This window comes from Anomaloglossus baeobatrachus, unplaced genomic scaffold, assembly GCF_048569485.1.
Source record: "Anomaloglossus baeobatrachus isolate aAnoBae1 unplaced genomic scaffold, aAnoBae1.hap1 Scaffold_979, whole genome shotgun sequence".
NCBI lineage: Eukaryota > Metazoa > Chordata > Amphibia > Anura > Aromobatidae > Anomaloglossus > Anomaloglossus baeobatrachus.
The window spans coordinates 3,232-18,101 of record NW_027445381.1 but is presented as its reverse complement, the minus strand read 5'-3'; the positions used below and the strand labels follow the sequence as shown (position 1 = coordinate 18,101).

Genomic DNA, 14,870 nt, shown 5'->3' with positions numbered 1-14,870 from the left:
CAAGTCAGCCAGATGAGTGGTGTAAGGAATTACACGTAGGCACTGACTCCACACCTTCACATCACAAGAAGGGGGTCTACAGGCTAGTGCAAGAATACGAGCAAGTCTTCAGCAAACATCCGCTAGACTTTTGAAGAATAAAAGGGGTCAAACACTACATCCCCACAAGTGCACACCCACCCATCAAAGAGAGATATAAGCCAAAACTACCTGCACATTACCAGTGTACCAAGGACATGTTGAGCAACATGAAGGAGGCTGGGGTTATCCGTGACAGTTGTAGCCTCTGGGCAGCTCCGTTGGTCCTGTTAAAGAAGAAGGACAGCACCACTCCCCTGTATTGAGGAATAGCTAGCTGCATTGAGAACTGCAAATTATTTTTCTACCCTTGATCTCACTAGTCGCTATTGGCAAGTGTCCGTTGCTGAGACAGACCGGGAGAAGACCGCCTTTGCCACCCCGATGGGTCTCTGCGAGTTCAAAAGCATGCCCTTCGAGCTGTGCAATTTGCCAGGAACCTTCCAGAGGCTGATGGAATGCTGCTTGGGACACCGAAACTTTGAAACGGTACTGCTATACCTTTATGATGTTATTGTTTATTCTAAAGCAAACAAGATTTTAGGGTGTATAAAAAGGGAGATTAGATCCGGTGAGCCCAACGTATTGTTACCCCTCTATAAATCACTTGTAAGGCCACATCTGGAATATGGGGTAAAGTCCTGAGCAGGTTGATAACCATTGGTTTGAGCATGGTAGGGTGTAGTGCGCATCTTCCTGCATCGGTAAAAGCTGCAGAAGTCCTTGAAGATTTCCGCTTCAAAGGCTGTGCCTTGATCTGTGAGGACTCTCTCTGAGTAGCCATGAGGTCTGCATAAGTGTGCTTGGAAGACCTTCGCTGCAGTATGGGCCATTAGATCTTTGACTTGTACCACAACCATAAATCTCGAGTAGTTGTCTACCATCGTAAGTGCATACGTGAGCTCGCCTCGATATTCTGCAACAAAACTCCCTTTTTCGATTTCAGTTTCAGCAAACACTCCTCTTCCTGTAGAAAATATTTATCATTACCTAAGACAGTCATTCTAATGCATGACAATATTAAGGCAATTTAGTTAAAACTTGTTTTAACTCACCTTTAAGGGGATTGATGTATTTCATGGTCAATCCAGGTTTGTCAGTGATGGCACTGACATAATGTATGGCGTCTTTTTCGGGCGTTATCCTTTGCCTTTTCATTGTGAAAATCCAGTTGCCTATATCAAAGCAAATTCTACTACTTGTAAAGTATGCAGAAAATGAAATGTAGAACATATAACATCAACTGCTTAGGAACGCATCATAGGTTAGTACTTAAAAGGATATTGTCATGTTCTAGTCATAATGCAAGCTGGACATTTTTCATGTTACCCTGTAATCGCCGGCCTGTTCTAATGCTCACAAGCCAAGATATAGGCTCAGCTGCTAAGGCTTCCCTCTGCCTTCTGAATGAAACTTGAATATGTCTGGGTCACTGTGTATATAGCAGGTGCTCAGAAAAAATAACAGTCAATTCAATAGAAATAGCTCTGGCACACTATAGTGATCAATAACGTAAGAAAAGAACTCTTGGAATGCTGAAAATTCTTTATTTGTGCAAAAGGATAATTCATCCAACGTTTCGACCTTGTTTTTAGGTCTTTATCAAGGATAAAGTTATCTAAGATCATAAAGGGTTACAAAACCATATAAACACGTAATTAGTACATAGTACAACATAACAGTACAATATATTGCTACTTGAGAGTACAATGGGTCAAATGACCATGATGCACATACAAAAAATTTTTCCAAAGCCATAGTGAAAACATTTGTACTGAGGAAAGAAAATTTCCACATGACCTATCTGGAGAAACATTCTGGATCAAACAACCAAAAATAGTCAAGCAGGTAAATACACACCTATATGGATAACAGGATGATATGTGTTCAATTGTATAGCGTCATTGCCATTAAGGTACAAATGGAAAACTTGCAATCCTATATAGTGAAGGAAATGAACACATATCATATCAAAGAACACAGGAACATGGGTGTGAGAAAAACCTCAATGTTTATACTTTGTTCTTTATAATGGTGTGAACATGTATATGTCTCAGTACCTTATGCACTTGAGAATTCTAGTGAGTAGATCATGAAAGCCTATTTCAGAACTGGAATCGGTAAATAATTGTAGGTGGAATCTAAATGAAAAGATGGTACAAGTGTTATCATGACACGTGGGCTATAACACAATGGACCGTGTGACAAAGAAGAAAGGAGAGAAAGAAGAGGAAGAAAATGCAACTACCTGTAACATTACGTGATAGTCACTGGTAAGTATCACTTGACAATTCAAATGAAAAAGGATTCCTTTATTAAAGGGTTCTCAGTCGCCTCAGGATCATGAAATACTAGGGTAAATGATATGAGAATGGGTAAGAAGCACCACTAAAGGAAATATGAGATGCAGGACATATATCTATAAACCCCTGAACTACATGATAGAAATAAAAAGAAGAAAAAAGAAAAAAAAGAAGAAAGAAGAAGAACACATAGAATGCGGAAAGAGAATGGGTACAACTACCTGAGTTACTGCAGGGAGGCCCCTGGTTGGTATTGTGAGGGTTAGTGGAATTCCTTCACTGAAGGGTTCTCAGTTGCCTCAGGTTCGTGAAAAATGCTATAGACAAATAATGCCCGGAGAAAAGGGGTTCATATACAGCGAATAATGGTAATACAAGGTACATGTGTCACATGTAATAGTATATATATATATATTGTACTAAGCTCTACACCAGAAATAGAAAGTAGTCCCTCTGCCTTCTGTCTAGGTGCCCTGAGTTATGTCCTGTAAACTGTCACAGGGACCCAGACACACATGTGTAGTAGGGGAATATCCCTGCTGAGATGCCAGTGCTAGAGCACTCGTTTGCTGTGGAGTTGAACGCTATGTGAGCAGTTCTTACCTTCAATGAGCAGAAGTCTCTTTTTTCAGATTTCAATATCTCTGTGGGTATCTGGCAGAAATATGGAATACTCTTTACTGCTAAGACCCTGTACACCACTCCCACTAAAGGGGGCTTTACACGCTGCGACATCGCTAATGCGGAGTCGTTGGGGTCACGGAATTTGTGACGCACATCCGGCCGCATTAGCGATGTTGCTGCGTGTGACACCGATGAGCGATTTTGCATCGCTGCAAAAACGTGCAAAATCGCTCATCGGTGACATGGGTCTCCATTCTCGATTATCGTTACTGCAGCAGTAACGATGTAGTTCGTCGCTCCTGCGGCAGCACACATCGCTCCGTGTGACACCGCAGAAACGAGGAACCTCTCCTTACCTGCCTCCCAGCCGCTATGAGGAAGGAAGGAGGTGGGCGGGATGTTCCGGCCACTCATCTCCGCCCCTCCGCTGCTATTGGGCGGTCGCTCAGTGACGTCGCTGTGACGCCGCACGGACCGCCCCCTTAGAAAGGAGGCGGTTCGCCGGTCACAGCGACGTCGCCGGGCAGGTAAGTATGTGTGACGGGTCTGGTCGGTGTTGTGCAGCATGGGCAGCGATTTGCCCGTGTCGCGCAACAGATGGGGGCGGGTATCCACACTAGCGATATCGGTACCGATATCGCAGTGTGTAAAGTAGCCTTTAATAAACTGTGTAAAGGATTTTAAGTAAAAATCCACAATAAACCAGCGCTAGATGGGTTTTTATAATTTTATTAATAGACCACAAATAAAAAATTTTTTGCTATCCTTGTTTCAAGACAGAGTATTTGATAATATACAATACACTGATTATTACTAAAACCAAGGACCACATAAAACAAGGACCACATAAAATAAAAAATGAAAGTAATGAGAATAAAATTCTTTTGTATAACCAATTAACTTCGAGGTGATACAATATTCACATTGATTTAGTTTTACCAGTCTAATGTAATGCCCCGGCCGGTGGCATATATTTTGTTTGGTTAATAATTTAGACTTATACAATGAAAGATGTACTATACCACCCCTGGCTAACTTACAAGTTTTAAGTTGTACAATATTTATGTACAAGTTTGCGACGTTATATTCATATATAGGAAGGCAAACAATATTGGCAATTTAGTGGCACCCACCATACGTAATCTTACAGCACCTAATAAGGGAGGATTATTTGACCTGAAAGGTTTTTTTCCATGCAAAAGCTGTATAGTATGTAAGAATACAAAAAATATTTCACGGAAATCCTTCTTACAGGGGCAGTCAGAAGTCATGATTAGAGAATTTATTACATGTCAATCAAAGGGAGTAGTATATTGAATTCAATGTCCCTGTCAGAAAAAATACATTGAGAGAACTATTAGACCCCTATGGAAAAGGGTGGGTGAGCACATTAGAAGTGTTAAAAATAAATGTACTAAGCACCCCCTATCCAGACATTATGTGTTAAAACATGGAGGGTCCTTTAAAGGATCCCAAGTATGGGGCGTACAAAAAATAACTAAGGATTGGAGAGGTGGCGATTTCATTAAAAAAATGTCACGAGCAGAAAGCCAATGGATTTTTGAATTGAACACCTTGAAACCATATGGACTCAATAATGATATAGAACTGTTTCCTTTTAATTAATTTATATTTTTATAGGTAGAGGAGTAATAGGTACTGATAATAATACGGAGAGAAGGAAAAAAAAAAAAAAAAAAAAAGCGATTGTCATGGAGATATATGTGTATATATGCATAATATATATTAAAATTGGTGCTTCACTTGCCCAAGGTTGATGTAGATATAAGGGGCTTTTCATATTATAGCAAATTTATATTACACCTTTATGATGTCCTTTTGTTAAATTTATTGTTGAAAAAAAGCATATGCATATATACACATTGTCTTCCCAGTATATGATGATACAAGCAAGGCTATATATAGGTCTTTTTAGAAAAACCTTTAGAAAAACCTTTGCACATAATTATATTATATGGCTATTATGAACGGTCTTTCACAAATTGATATATGTAGTGGTCATTGAATGTTGGTTGAATTTAAACATTGTTTAATTTTATGCAAATTATAACCAATTAAATATATGCATAAATAGTGCTCTAGGCAACAGCTGAGTTATCCTTGAGGAAGGGGGCCGTTACACGCCCCCGAAACGCGCGTCGGATCAGGACTCTGTTTTTGCCTACCTCACCTGTGCGGTGATAACCTGCCAAGTAATCTCTCCCTCGTGTGGAATCAACCGGCTTCCACTGGACACGGTACGGATTGCCTGCTGGAGAGGTTGAGAGGTTACCGCTGACATTTCCTTTGTCTGCAACCAGGATACATTGGTACCTCCAGCGGTTCTGCATTGCTCGTTTGGAAGCGGATCGGAGCCTTGTGTGGTGCTAACCTGCCAAGCAACTTCCTCCTGTGTGGAATCAGTCAGCTGACACTGGATACGGTCTGGACTGCCCGCTGGAGAGGCTGAGTAGTTACCGCTGATCTTATTGTTGTCCGCAGCCAACATCTTGGTGCTTTCAGTGGCTTCGTACTGCTTGATTTCGAAAGTACATTTGGGAGAATACGGGACCGGCTGGTTTGTGGCCTTGTGAAGTGTTATAAAGGCTCTGTAAAGAGGGATGTCGGTAACCATACATCTCCCCCAGAGCCAGCACTAGTCGCGGCCACTGGCCTCAAAACGTCCGCTCTGGAAGTCTAACAGGTCAATCCTGTACATAGCGGTTCCAGCCTAATCAACGGAGAAATCCGGGGTGTTTTTTGCGGTCAAGTTGTTGTGAGGTTTATTCCCCCAGGCCCTGGGGGCGAATATAACGTCGCAAACTTATATTGTACAACTTAAAACTTGTAAGTTAGCCAGGGGTGGTATAGTACATCTTTCATTGTATAAGTCTAAATTATTAACCAAACAAAATATATGCCACCGGCCGGGGCATTACATTAGACTGGTAAAACTAAATCAATGTGAATATTGTATCACCTCGAAGTTAATTGGTTATACAAAAGAATTTTATTCTCATTACTTTCATTTTTTACTTTATGTGGTCCTTGTTTTATGTGGTCCTTGGTTTTAGTAATAATTAGTGTATTGTATATTATCAAATACTCTGTCTTGAAACAAGGATAGCAAAAAATGTTTTATTTGTGGTCTATTAATAAAATTATAAAAACCCATCTAGCGCTGGTTTATTGTGGATTTTTACTTAAAATCCTTTACACAGTTTATTAAAGGCTACTTTACACACTGCGATATCGGTCCCGATATCGCTAGTGTGGATACCCGCCCCCATCTGTTGCGCGACACGGGCAAATCGCTGCCCATGCTGCACAACACCGACCAGACCCGTCACACATACTTACCTGCCCGGCGACGTCGCTGTGACCGGCGAACCGCCTCCTTTCTAAGGGGGCGGTCCGTGCGGCGTCACAGCGACGTCACTGAGCGACCGCCCAATAGCAGCGGAGGGGCGGAGATGAGTGGCCGGAACATCCCGCCCACCTCCTTCCTTACTCATAGCGGCTGGACATAACTCAGGGCACCTAGACAGAAGGCAGAGGGACTACTTTCTATTTCTGGTGTAGAGCTTAGTACAATATATATATATATACTATTACATGTGACACATGTACCTTGTATTACCATTATTCGCTGTATATGAACCCCTTTTCTCCGGGCATTATTTGTCTATAGCATTTTTCACGAACCTGAGGCAACTGAGAACCCTTCAGTGAAGGAATTCCACTAACCCTCACAATACCAACCAGGGGCCTCCCTGCAGTAACTCAGGTAGTTGTACCCATTCTCTTTCCGCATTCTATGTGTTCTTCTTCTTTCTTCTTTTTTTTCTTTTTTCTTCTTTTTATTTCTATCATGTAGTTCAGGGGTTTATAGATATATGTCCTGCATCTCATATTTCCTTTAGTGGTGCTTCTTACCCATTCTCATATCATTTACCCTAGTATTTCATGATCCTGAGGCGACTGAGAACCCTTTAATAAAGGAATCCTTTTTCACTTGAATTGTCAAGTGATACTTACCAGTGACTATCACGTAATGTTACAGGTAGTTGCATTTTCTTCCTCTTCTTTCTCTCCTTTCTTCTTTGTCACACGGTCCATTGTGTTATAGCCCACGTGTCATGATAACACTTGTACCATCTTTTCATTTAGATTCCACCTACAATTATTTACCGATTCCAGTTCTGAAATAGGCTTTCATGATCTACTCACTAGAATTCTCAAGTGCATAAGGTACTGAGACATATACATGTTCACACCATTATAAAGAACAAAGTATAAACATTGAGGTTTTTCTCACACCCATGTTCCTGTGTTCTTTGATATGATATGTGTTCATTTCCTTCACTATATAGGATTGCAAGTTTTCCATTTGTACCTTAATGGCAATGACGCCATACAATTGAACACATATCATCCTGTTATCCATATAGGTGTGTATTTACCTGCTTGACTATTTTTGGTTGTTTGATCCAGAATGTTTCTCCAGATAGGTCATGTGGAAATTTTCTTTCCTCAGTACAAATGTTTTCACTATGGCTTTGGAAAAATTTTTTGTATGTGCATCATGGTCATTTGACCCATTGTACTCTCAAGTAGCAATATATTGTACTGTTATGTTGTACTATGTACTAATTACGTGTTTATATGGTTTTGTAACCCTTTATGATCTTAGATAACTTTATCCTTGATAAAGACCTAAAAACAAGGTCGAAACGTTGGATGAATTATCCTTTTGCACAAATAAAGAATTTTCAGCATTCCAAGAGTTCTTTTCTTACGTTATTGATCACTATAGTGTGCCAGAGCTATTTCTATTGAATTGACTCTTATTTTTTCTGAGCACCTGCTATATACACAGTGACCCAGACATATTCAAGTTTCATTCAGAAGGCAGAGGGAAGCCTTAGCAGCTGAGCCTATATCTTGGCTTGTGAGCATTAGAACAGGCCGGCGATTACAGGGTAACATGAAAAATGTCCAGCTTGCATTATGACTAGAACATGACAATATCCTTTTAAGTACTAACCTATGATGCGTTCCTAAGCAGTTGATGTTATATGTTCTACATTTCATTTTCTGCATACTTTACAAGTAGTAGAATTTGCTTTGATATAGGCAACTGGATTTTCACAATGAAAAGGCAAAGGATAACGCCCGAAAAAGACGCCATACATTATGTCAGTGCCATCACTGACAAACCTGGATTGACCATGAAATACATCAATCCCCTTAAAGGTGAGTTAAAACAAGTTTTAACTAAATTGCCTTAATATTGTCATGCATTAGAATGACTGTCTTAGGTAATGATAAATATTTTCTACAGGAAGAGTAGTGTTTGCTGAAACTGAAATCGAAAAAGGGAGTTTTGTTGCAGAATATCGAGGCGAGCTCACGTATGCACTTACGATGGTAGACAACTACTCGAGATTTATGGTTGTGGTACAAGTCAAAGATCTAATGGCCCATACTGCAGCGAAGGTCTTCCAAGCACACTTATGCAGACCTCATGGCTACTCAGAGAGAGTCCTCACAGATCAAGGCACAGCCTTTGAAGCGGAAATCTTCAAGGACTTCTGCAGCTTTTACCGATGCAGGAAGATGCGCACTACACCCTACCATGCTCAAACCAATGGTTATCAACCTGCTCAGGACTTTACCCCATATTCCAGATGTGGCCTTACAAGTGATTTATAGAGGGGTAACAATACGTTGGGCTCACCGGATCTAATCTCCCTTTTTATACACCCTAAAATCTTGTTTGCTTTAGAATAAACAATAACATCATAAAGGTATAGCAGTACCGTTTCAAAGTTTCGGTGTCCCAAGCAGCATTCCATCAGCCTCTGGAAGGTTCCTGGCAAATTGCACAGCTCGAAGGGCATGCTTTTGAACTCGCAGAGACCCATCGGGGTGGCAAAGGCGGTCTTCTCCCGGTCTGCCTCAGCAACGGACACTTGCCAATAGCGACTAGTGAGATCAAGGGTAGAAAAATAATTTGCAGTTCTCAATGCAGCTAGCTGTTCCTCAATACAGGGGAGTGGTGCTGTCCTTCTTCTTTAACAGGACCAACGGAGCTGCCCAGAGGCTACAACTGTCACGGATAACCCCAGCCTCCTTCATGTTGCTCAACATGTCCTTGGTACACTGGTAATGTGCAGGTAGTTTTGGCTTATATCTATCTTTGATGGGTGGGTGTGCACTTGTGGGGATGTAGTGTTTGACCCCTTTTATTCTTCAAAAGTCTAGCGGATGTTTGCTGAAGACTTGCTCGTATTCTTGCACTAGCCTGTAGACCCCCTTCTTGTGATGTGAAGGTGTGGAGTCAGTGCCTACGTGTAATTCCTTACACCACTCCTCTGGCTGACTTGGTGAGCTGTCACTGAATGGGTGGGCTGAAGCAATGGTGGATGCTGCTGTTTGGATAGCATGTGTATCTACTGAGAACAGCTTATCAATGGTGGCAAATCGGAGCAGCTTAATCTCTTGCTCTCCGCAGTTCAACACTCTCATGGGCACTCTTCCCTTCCATATTAATGAATAAAACTATGATGTAAATAGCATATAGATACCCCACAAATGCAGATAAAAGTAGGTTATGGGAAAAGGGGGAAGAGAGAAACAGGAAAATAGTGGAATAAAGTATACCTTCCAGGTGGGAGAGGAAATGGCAGCACAGCCAGTGGAGGTGAAGCAAGGGGAGCCTGCAACTAAAGAGTTGAGAGCGTTATCACATGGTGACTGAGCCTGATTGTAACGGGAGCATAGAGGTGCCGATCCTGTCTTACCTGCGTTGGTGTAGAAGTGGGTGTCCTGTGGTGGAGTCAGCTATGTGCAGTGGTGGCCGTGGGTTCTTTTATGTGCGACCGTAGTAATAGCTGCGCCCACTTCCTGTATGGGAGTGGAATGCAGTGAGGGTAATGGAACGCACGCCTGTGTGACGCTCCTGGACTAATCCAGGGTGTCACAGGGAACTGCACTATTCTCTATCCTTGGTGCAGGGCCCACCCTCCTTGGTTCCGGGGTCCGCAACAGTGATTCTGTACTAACAGCACAAATCCTAGTCACCCAAACACTACACTTGTCAGGCACACCAGGGGCGTGGTTCCAGCTGGGAAAGGAACCGCCCACCTATGAGTCAGACAGGCTGGTGGGAGGAGTCAGTTAGACAGTTGGTAGTAACTGAAAAAGAGAGAGGACCTGGGGATTAAGAGCTCCCTGAGGAGAGCCTGGCTGGGTCGCAGACAGTGGCCTGTACTTGACGGCTCAGAGATTAGCGGCGTCAGCACAGCGGAGGGATAGGACTTCCCACACAGAGCAGTCACAGAAAATCCCACGTGCCAGCTGCTAAGAGCAGGTCCCAATTAAAAAGAGGGACGGGACCCGAAGGTTTCAAGCCAACGGGGCCAGGGACACACACAGTATACAGTGTATGGAGGAAGGCTCCAGTCCACCACAGAATCACTGAAAGGGACCACCGCACGTGCAGTCACCGAGTGCAGCAGTACCAAGAGACTTTGTTTACCTCAGAGTCTGTGTCCACTGAATGCGTCATCACACCTGAGTGAGTACCCTGGCCCCCAGCGTCCTGCCGGCCCTATATCAATATAGGCTGTTCCTACCTATTCCCTACCCTGAGTCCCGGGGCCCCTACCTGCGGAGGGAATCACCACCAGGCTGCCCCAACACCATCAGCCCCGGCACTCCCATACAGCAGCGGCGGTATTCCTTATTACCGCACACCGCAGGTGGCGTCACAAATATTCTCCCCTGTAAAAAACCTTTTTGTTTTTCATCAAAGTGTCTGCCGAGCAGTCCGACTGCTGCTAGGGCGTCACACATTGATTTTTGGCGTCACGAACAGGATTGGACTGGACCCACTAACCTGGGTGACGTGCACCTTCTCCAAAACTGTTGAGCCCAAAGTGAATAAAAAAAAAAAAAATTCAGTTGCCGCCATCTTGCTGCTGAAAACCAAGGGGGCATAGAAAGATGTCGGCGCCGGGTGAAGCGAGCGCAGCGGCAGTTCCCCCTCAAGATCAAGGTGACATGGACGCACGAGCGACCGCGCAGATAATGCCAATGACTTTACCGTATGTGCCAGGCGCTACCTGGCTACCACAATATGATGGTTCCCCTGACACTCTGCAAGGATTCAAAAGAAAAATCCGCACACTCCTGGATATGTTTGGGATGAATGACCGGCAGCAAGCGTCTGTACTACTCGGCCAGTTATCAGGCGCCGCAGAGCTGGAGGCGGAGACCTGGACAGATCAGGACCGGGCCTCAGTAACTGCCAGTGGATCTGGAGATGGAAGTTGAGATGCCTGAAGTTTATTCCCCAAATGCAGATTGGGATACCAAGCGTAGAGCTCAATACAGGCAAATTCAAGAGTATGTCGAGGAGAATCTGGACCAAAGTAGGGAAAAGCAAGAAAGAAGCTTTAACAAGCAAGCCCAAGCCCCTCCATTTTCACCAGGAGAAGTGGTCTTAAAAAGAAAAAGAAAGATGCATAAACTGGACGACCAGTGGGAAAGAGAGCCATATGTGGTCCAGCCTTCCAATTTCAACAACCAGAAGACCTGTCTTGTCAGCAAGGACCAAGGAAGAACCACAGCTGTAATTTCCCATGACCACTTGAAAAAGTGCCCTGAACCCCTGAACATCCAGAAGGAAGAACAGCCCCAACCTCAAGTGACTGAGAAAAAGAAGAGAGTGATCCACACCATCCTAGGTGACTTCCCGGAAGATTGGCCTATGTACAATGGAGCAGTGATTGTGCCTGTACTCACATTCCCGCAACCCGCGGAAGAACCAGAACCAAGGAGGCCTGAAATCATTGCACCTAGAGAAGTACCCATACCAGCACCACGAACACGTAGATTACCACCTACAACACCTAGCACCAGTAGTGGGGAACAGGTAGTAGCAAACACCACAGTACAAGGGTTAGAGGGAAGCCAGGAGCTGAGAAGGTCCACCCGTGTGAACTTTGGTCAGCCCCCACATAGGTTCAGAGATGAGGAATGGTAGCGGAACCCGGCTACTCTACCCTAATGTAAATAGTCTAAATATAGAGTAAATTTAAAAATGTTTAGTATTTTCCATGCTTTTAATTCTACTATTTTCCATGCTAAAGATAGTCATGTAAGACATGTTGATATAGAGTGTTGATAAGAAGAATGTTGATTTTATTTTAATTACCTGGATTCATGACCTGATTGACGACCAATGATAAGTTTTATTGAAAATGGACCTTTGGCTACAGGACTGGTGGTAGCCAGCACGAACTGGTGCTATTGTAAATGGTTATTTCCCATTCATAGCCACGGACTGCATCCCCACCTACAGGAGAAGACACAGGTGGAGGAGAGACCTGGGAGACATATGGCCCAGGTCTGGCCACCAACAGGAACGGTGGCTTGCCTCCTTTTGGAACTTTGGGGGTGGGATGAAGGACTGGGAAAGCGAAACGTTGGGTTCAAGTGCCTCCCCTGCGTGGGATGGATAGATATGTTTTTCTTATTAAAATGTTCACTTTTTGCAGATAAAAATAAACACTCTGGGTGCACTGTAGCTCGGGGACGAGCTACGTTTAACCAAGGGGGAATGTGACGCCCCTGGACTAATCCAGGGTGTCACAGGGAACTGCACTATTCTCTATCCTTGGTGCAGGGCCCACCCTCCTTGGTTCCGGGGTCCGCAACAGTGATTCTGTACTAACAGCACAAATCCTAGTCACCCAAACACTACACTTGTCAGGCACACCAGGGGCGTGGTTCCAGCTGGGAAAGGAACCGCCCACCTATGAGTCAGACAGGCTGGTGGGAGGAGTCAGTTAGACAGTTGGTAGTAACTGAAAAAGAGAGAGGACCTGGGGATTAAGAGCTCCCTGAGGAGAGCCTGGCTGGGTCGCAGACAGTGGCCTGTACTTGACGGCTCAGAGATTAGCGGCGTCAGCACAGCGGAGGGATAGGACTTCCCACACAGAGCAGTCACAGAAAATCCCACGTGCCAGCTGCTAAGAGCAGGTCCCAATTAAAAAGAGGGACGGGACCCGAAGGTTTCAAGCCAACAGGGCCAGGGACACACACAGTATACAGTGTATGGAGGAAGGCTCCAGTCCACCACAGAATCACTGAAAGGGACCACCGCACGTGCAGTCACCGAGTGCAGCAGTACCAAGAGACTTTGTTTACCTCAGAGTCTGTGTCCACTGAATGCGTCATCACACCTGAGTGAGTACCCTGGCCCCCAGCGTCCTGCCGGCCCTATATCAATATAGGCTGTTCCTACCTATTCCCTACCCTGAGTCCCGGGGCCCCTACCTGCGGAGGGAATCACCACCAGGCTGCCCCAACACCATCAGCCCCGGCACTCCCATACAGCAGCGGCGGTATTCCTTATTACCGCACACCGCAGGTGGCGTCACAAATATTCTCCCCCGTAAAAAACCTTTTTGTTTTTCATCAAAGTGTCTGCCGAGCAGTCCGACTGCTGCTAGGGCGTCACACCTGCGCATTTGTGTTTAACGTCGCGCATGTGCAGAACGGAGAAAAGGCTGCGCTCACTTCCTAATGAAAGGGAGTGAGACGCATCTGGGAAGGGAAGGGAAAAGATTAGGGTTTGGGGATGATGAAAGGGCTTTCTACGGGCAAGGATGGCAAAGGGTGGCAGTGACGGAAAGTCAGGCAGCCTGTCCTGTCCTGTCCTGTCCGTCCGTCTTTTTGTATCATGAATTGGAAAGACTGCAAGGGGGAGGGGAGGTGCTTGTGTCCAAAAGGAGGAGTTATTCAGATTCATTGCAGTGGGCGGCGGCTGCAAAAAGCACCATTCTTCTTGTTTTTGCTCTGCAAAACAGCCTTTTCAAGGGTTGGCTTGGTGACAAAATGTCTTCTGTAGGCGTGGGTTTGTCTCCCTCTCCCTAAGATGTGTCCGGTATAGGCCAGGGTGCCACTCAAGGCCGTAACCAATTTGGGTTATAGCTTCTCGGCCTTTTGGCTAAGATCAAGTGTAGTTTCGGAGGACGCTACCTTGGTCGGTACTGGAAGGTGCCTGGGATTGCACGTCTGCCGGCCTTGAGGAAGTGTGTGCGCCTTCTGGTGACACATAGCCCTCTTGTGCCTGGACGGTTCCCAGGCAACGGGAGGCGATCACCTTTGTTATTTTGAAGTCCTACTGATAAACAGAAAAAAAAAAAAATTAAATCTGTTCTTATCAGTTTAATATCTGATACGTCCCCTCTCTGGGGACCATATATTAAATGGATTTTTAGAACAAGGAGATGGAAAAAATCTTGCTCTGTCCACTGCACGCATTGACCTGGTATTGCAGTACCTCCAGGACCGGTGCACCCCTTCTTAACCCAGTTTCCAAAAGCAGAACTCAATTCACCTGATTCAAATGAGCCCCATTAGTGAATTGAAAGAAAGCAAAAACTTTATATGCACCTCAATTTGGCCAATTCACTTTTCACACTTTCACCCTTTTTTTTATCTTTCACACCTTTTACTTGCTTTATTGATGCAAAAAGCTGTGCCAAATAGCAAACTCATCTCCACTCAACTTGACCAACTCTGCTATGTCCCGTGCAGTATCTTATTCTCAGTCTTATCTAGATCATTTGCAATTGAATAGAATAGATCCCTTTTGGCTACTTATGACTGTGTAAAATATGTAGTTTTACTGGGCTGGGATGAGAGAATCCATTGAAGCATGGTGTAGGGATTGTGGTTCCTGTGTGCTAAGAAGAGAGGCTGGCACCAGCCAGAAAGCCCCATTGCAGCCAATAATCACTTAATAACTTTTTCAACTTGTCATCATATGGGAGGCCCCGTTGTTGGTAG

The 14,870-nt window shown here is 44.3% G+C and overlaps 1 pseudogene; it reads left to right on the top strand.

Annotated features, from left to right (window-relative positions):
* Nucleotides 1–14,176: 14,176 nt before the first annotated feature.
* On the top strand, nucleotides 14,177–14,383 carry LOC142289577 (U2 spliceosomal RNA; annotated as a pseudogene).
* The last annotated feature ends 487 nt before the right edge of the window (nucleotides 14,384–14,870 follow it).